The 6006-nt window shown below is 46.5% G+C and overlaps 1 pseudogene; it reads left to right on the forward strand.

The window, feature by feature from the left end:
- Positions 1 to 554: 554 nt before the first annotated feature.
- Positions 555 to 3852, forward strand: LOC129066865 (low affinity immunoglobulin gamma Fc region receptor III-B-like; annotated as a pseudogene).
- Positions 3853 to 6006: the final 2154 nt, after the last annotated feature.

Below are 6006 nucleotides of genomic sequence, written 5' to 3' on the forward strand. Positions count from 1 at the left end.
GGGCATAGGCATCTTTAAATGTGAAAGAAAATGTCAGTGGAAATAATACTGAGGTGAGGGTCACTTGCAGAGGTCTGAAGATACCAAGGCCCGCCCTCTGTTAGGTAGGCGGCCAGGCTGCTTGGGTGGGGGTCTGGCCCTGGGCAAGAGGAGGAAGGTCTGAGATGGAAATAGAGACCCTCAGGGAACGCTCTCTCTCACCCGTCTCTTCCCCTGGGTCAAGCTATCCCCTTCTTGAAAGCAAACACTGGGCTGAGTGGACCCAGCCCAGCCAGGTGGGGCAAATGTCCTCAGATTTCTCAGGGTGCCCAACAGACTGTCACCAGGTGCTCAGCACAGATGCACGTGGGGCTAAGGGACACGCCCACCTCAGCTTCTCCTCCAGGCTCTCCCCTCCTCCTCAGTAGCTCAGTCTCCAGTCAATGCTGTTCCCAGAAAAGGCAGCTGTTGAGTAACAGGGTGTAGGGGAAGGCTGCTTTTCTTCCTCTCTCATGTCGGCTACGGCACTGCAGGGCTCCGCTGTCTGTGGTGACTTGCTCACTCTCACGGCCAGCATGTGGCAGCTGCTTCCACCCATGGCCCTACTGCTTCTGGCTTCTCCAGTCACAGAGCCGAAGATCTCCCAAAGGCTGTGGTGCCTGTGAACCTGAATGGGTCAGGGTGCTCCAGAGGGACAATGTGACTCTTAAGTACCAGGGGGCCCACACTGAGGAGACAATTTCACACAGCGGTGGCATAATGAAAACCTGCCAAACTGGACCTCCAGCTCCTTCACCCAATCGGCCAGAGTTGAGGACAGTGTGGGGTACAGGTGTCACACCAACCTCTCTGCACCCAGTGACCTGGTGCAGCTCCAGGTGCACGTTGCCTGGCTGCTGCTCCAGGCCCTTTGGTGGGTGTTCCAGAAGAGGGACCCTATCATGCTGAGGTGCCACAGCTGGAAGAACATTCCTGTTCACAAGATCCAACATTTCCAGAGTGGCAGAGGCAAGAAGTTTTCTTATCGGAATTCTGACCTACATTCCAAAGGCAACAGCAGACAAACACAATGGCTCCCACTTCTGCAGGGGGATTATCCGGACTCTTGTGTCTTCTGGAGGCTTTGAACGGCATTGTTCAAGGTCAGGTAATTCCATCCACCTCACCAGGGAGCCTAACCACGTTCTGCCTGGTCTGGGACTCCTGTTTGCAGAGGACACAGGCTCTATTTCTCTAGACAGTGAGACCTCTGAAGCTCCTGGAGGAACTGGAGAAATTGTTACTGAACAAATGCAGGAAAGCAAATGAAGAAAAGCAGCCTTCCCCTACACCCTGTTACTCAACAGCTGCCTTTTCTGGGAACAGCATTGACTGGAGACTGAACTACTAAGGAGGAGAGGAGAGCCTGGAGGAACTGGAGGAATTGTTACCGTGGCGGGGCGGGCGGGGGGGTGTCCAGGTGCTATTTCTGAAACAATGACACCCCCCTTCCCCAGGATCCCTCAGTTGTAGGTCCTTTGCCCGCCACCCTTGGAATTACAGCTCTGAATGGCAGAATTTGGTGAAAATGAAAGGCACTATTTATTCAAAAGTTTTATTAATGGCTAAATGTCTCCCTTAAACCTCAAAATCCCTTTAAAACAATCATCAACACACACGCAGTCCTGCCTTTCCCCCTTTGCCCAGTTGGGCCAGTCAGGGGTACCGTCCTTCAGAAGAAAAAGAACATTAGTCCAGGGCTCGGCTAGGCAGGCCTCTCACGTTTCTCAGCACCATCCACTGTGTCGATGCGAACTCCAGTTCTTAATCCATTACCATGTGGCACCTTCTCATGGCCCACTAGCAAGGTCCTTTCTCCCTTCTTTCTTCCCGTGAGGTCTTCACACTGTTCCCCAGAGTCTGTGTCCCTTTGTCTCTCCCACAGGCTCCTGTCTCTCCTCCTCCCCTCTCCCAGTTACATTCTGTATTAAGCTTTTTTAAACCTTCCTGATTAGCCTTGGTGATATGCAAAAATAACCCTCTTTGCATATGAGGAATGAAGTTATCCTGTTATTGACATGCAAAATGACTCTCAATGGTCCTGCTCCAGGTTCCCATCCCCCCCCCCCCATGGCAGCCCGCCCTGGGGTGGGGAGAATATATATATATTTTTGGACACCCAATCTCTGGATCCCGTTAAAAATACCCTTTGGGGGGGGGGGCCCTGGGTGTGCCCCATTACAAAATGATAACATTACGAGGAGCAAGAGCTCTCAGAAGAAACAGGAGCAATAAAAGCAGAACCTCTGAACCTCTCTCCGTATTCACAACTCCATGGTCTCCAACACCCACCTCTGGGAGCAGCAGGGAATCTACACCTCAGAGTTGGGGCTGAGGGTCCTTCACCCAACTCTATTTTTCTTCGTCTCCAATGGAAAGGAAAGGCATGATTTCTTACATATTATTGTCATTTTTAGTACTTGATCTGGTTGTAAAGTTTGTTTTTAATTACAGTTGACATATAATGTTATGTTAGTTTTGGGTGTACAACATCGTGATTAAACGTTTAATATGCCTTAAGAAGTGATCAAAATGCCTGTGATCTTCAGGGGCCAACAGTTAAACCCCTGGTAAGCAGCTACCAGGGACCGAAGTCTCAGAGCTACACAAACATCCGTCACAGCAGAGCAACAGTCTCTCGATGGCAACCCTTGGGAAAACAATTTTTTTTTAATTGTCTTTGTCCATCTATACCTGGGGCTCTGGGCCTTGCCAGATAGTTTACACTAACAGTGTGATTTGGTCTCTGCTGTATCAGTTTGACCTCTGCAAGGGGTTGGAGACTGAGTAATGAGGTCAGTCATGCAGGCACAGAGTCCTACGACTCCCAGTAAAAGCCCTGGCTACCCAGGTGCAGGTTAGCCTCCCCAGTTTGAGGCAGGAGATAGTCAGGAAGGAGGAAACTCCAGAGGTGCCCCAGGGCTAAGATAAAGAACATGGATAAAGGGCGGAGACCCTTTCTGAATCTGAAAAACCATTAAATCCTATTTAATCAGGACTGCACCTGAGCAGAAGATGCTTCCTGACCCCTACTTCATTATAATAAATTAGCATTGTGGGACCCTCTTCCCAGTAGCCAATCAAGGAAATCATGGGAGACCCACCCTAAGGAATAAAAGCCCTTTAGCCCCTGAGTTGGGGGCTGCTACTGCTGTTAGGCTCTTCTCCGCTCTTCTCTGCTCCACTCTGCTCAGAGTTGGCCTGCTCCCATGTTCTGTGTGGCTTAATAAATCTGCTTTTTCTCGCTTTCTGCTATAAACTCTGTGTTTGGTTCAATTTTTTGTCCGCAATCACCAAGAACCCGGTTACCTGTGCCCACCTGACAGGTTGGCAATACTTCACAGTGTCACACATCATTGCTAGGAAAACTGAGCACTATCCATATGACTCCAAGGGGACAAACAACTGGGAGCTTATGCCTGGTCGCTCCCGGACTCTGCCCTGTGTGCCTTTTGCTGTTGCTGAATTTAAACGTGTATCCTTTCACTGTGATAAACCGTAACCGTGACTATAACTGCCTTTCTGGGTTCTGTGAGCCCTGGTAACTTATCATTAAACCTGAGGATAGGCAGCCACAGCCCCTGCTGCCGCCGCCACAAACACCACCTCAGCCAGCCAAGGCAGTCAAGTGCCCAAGACCCTCTTACTCAGTACACCTCTAAGCACAATCTCCAGGATTCCCAAAAGCCTGGTCCCCATCTTGGCTCACTGGGGACCCTTCAAACTGGAGGGCAACCTAACCTAACGGTCCATTCCAAGAAGGGCATTCAACAAATTACATACAGCAGTGGTGATCCAGAGGTAGACCCCAGGAGCCCAGCTGGCCATCAGTAAGAAACAGCCAAGCCCGCGTTCTCACCACCCAGCAACGTCTCCCCTCCAAAAGTCACCCCCTCCTGACCCACTCGAGAAGAGAAGGCTAGCCAGGAATAGAATGTGATTTCTTCCTGGAGTGAAAAGCAAACAACAGCTGAGGATGGTCTTGGGGATTCCCAACACAAATGGTAACAGACTAACTTCAGTGTAATTAAGGGCTTTGTCTTCTTTTACAGTAGAAATTCTGTTACTCATATATCTATCCCTGCCCAAACATCTTATCTCTGAGTCTGTTTTTAATGTCTCTGTAGGAAAGAGAAGGATCTCACTTAAATGTATGTCATGTGGCCCTGGCCAGCTACCTCAGTTGGTTGGAGTATGGTCCCAATGCACCAAGGCTGTGGGTTCTAGTCCTGGTCAGGGCACATATAAGGAGCAACCAATAAGTGCATAAAGAAGGGGAACAACAAAGAGATGTTTCTCTCTCTCTCCCTTCCCCTCTGTCTCAGTGAAATCAATAAATAAAATTTTAAAAAAGTAAATATACATCATGTGGAAAGATTAGTAAAATTGAAAATATAGGTCTGCGATTCTCTTATTAATGACTCAAACTACTGATTTAAAAGTACTTATTAATAATATAATATGTTGAGTAGTCCTTGAAAAGGACATAAATTTGTATTTATTGTCATAGAAAATGGCCATGATAAACTATGATGTGTAAAAATAGATTACATAACAGTGCACATATCCTATATTCATTAAGAATATCAAAAATATATAGTCGGAATTTAATTAAAATCCAATGCTACAGTGTGATGGCATAATCTTATACTATTAGTACAACCTGACATAAAGTTTTTAGAAAGTTAATATAGCGGTTTTCAAATATTTAAACATTGAGGGGTCCTGAGAGAAACATCAATCGGTTGCCCCTTGAACTCCAGGACAGGGACCCAGTTCAACCCAGGAATGTGCCCTGAACCAGTGATCTTTAACCTTGAGGAATCATGCCCAGTCAAGAGCCACACCAGTCAGGGCAGCACCATAAATTTTTAAAAGATATCTGTAGAAGGATGATTGTATTATCAAAAAATTAGAAACAACCCAAATGCCCCATAATTGGAGTTAATTAAATAAATTATGGTTCAGAGCATACACAACTGAATAATGTATGGCACTAAAAAGTAAGGGAGATCGATATACACTGGCATGGAGAGAGTAAAAAATACATTGTTAAAAAAAGATGCAAAGTGAGCCCTGGCAGGAGTAACTCGGTTGGGTATCTTCTTCTGCAAACCAAACCAAAAGGTTGCTGGTTCCATTCCCTGTCTGGGCACATGCCCAGCGTTCGGGTTTTGATTCTGTCCCCAGGTGGGGCATGTGCAGGAGGCAACCGATCTATGTTTCTCTCCCTTTCTTTCTCCCTCCGAATCAATAAAAAGAAAAAAGAAAAAAAAGCAGCAGAGTTTAAGTATATATAATCGCAGTATTATATGTGCAAATTAATAGTAACATTAGTATTGTATTTAAAAACTACGAGGAATTAGCAAGAAAATGCCAACAATGATTATAGGGGTGGGGACTAGAAGGCCTGGTGAAGTTGTAAGGTCTTTAACTCTCACAAGTTTTGTAAGATTTAAATTGTGTAAAAGAATGCAATATTATTAAGACTGTAAAATTATGTATTTGATAGATTTTAAAAATCAGAACAATAAAACCCCCAGGCAGGTTGTTTCACTCTAATCAGTAAAAGGTTTCTTAGGAAAGGTGTTAAAAATATCAATTCCCAAAGGCTGGACATTTAACCTTTAACTGTTGGATTCCACAATTAACCATCATTAATCTTTCATCCACAAAGGTACTTGAACTCCTCTCAAATCTTCCTAGACTCTAGTAATTACAAACAAACAGAAGTCGAGTCGAGAGTGTGCCAGAAAATTCAAAGAATCTCAAAGAACAGTAATCAAAATCATTGTTCGAAGGTGGCCACCTGCCGATCAGGGCTGCAACTTGCCTGAAAGGACAAGAAATGACCGAGTAGGAGTTCCCACTCCAGAGCCACAGGTAATCGGACAACCGGGCACCGGCCACACAGAGGTACTCAAGGCCAAGGCCACCAGCGCCGTTGGCGCGTCTAAAAGTCGCGCCAAACCGCCAGCCAGCGGCGAC

Source organism: Pteronotus mesoamericanus, unplaced genomic scaffold (assembly GCF_021234165.1).
Source record: "Pteronotus mesoamericanus isolate MK-2021 breed Mesoamerican mustached bat unplaced genomic scaffold, CSHL_Meso_final contig_20, whole genome shotgun sequence".
Taxonomy (NCBI): Eukaryota; Metazoa; Chordata; class Mammalia; order Chiroptera; family Mormoopidae; genus Pteronotus; species Pteronotus mesoamericanus.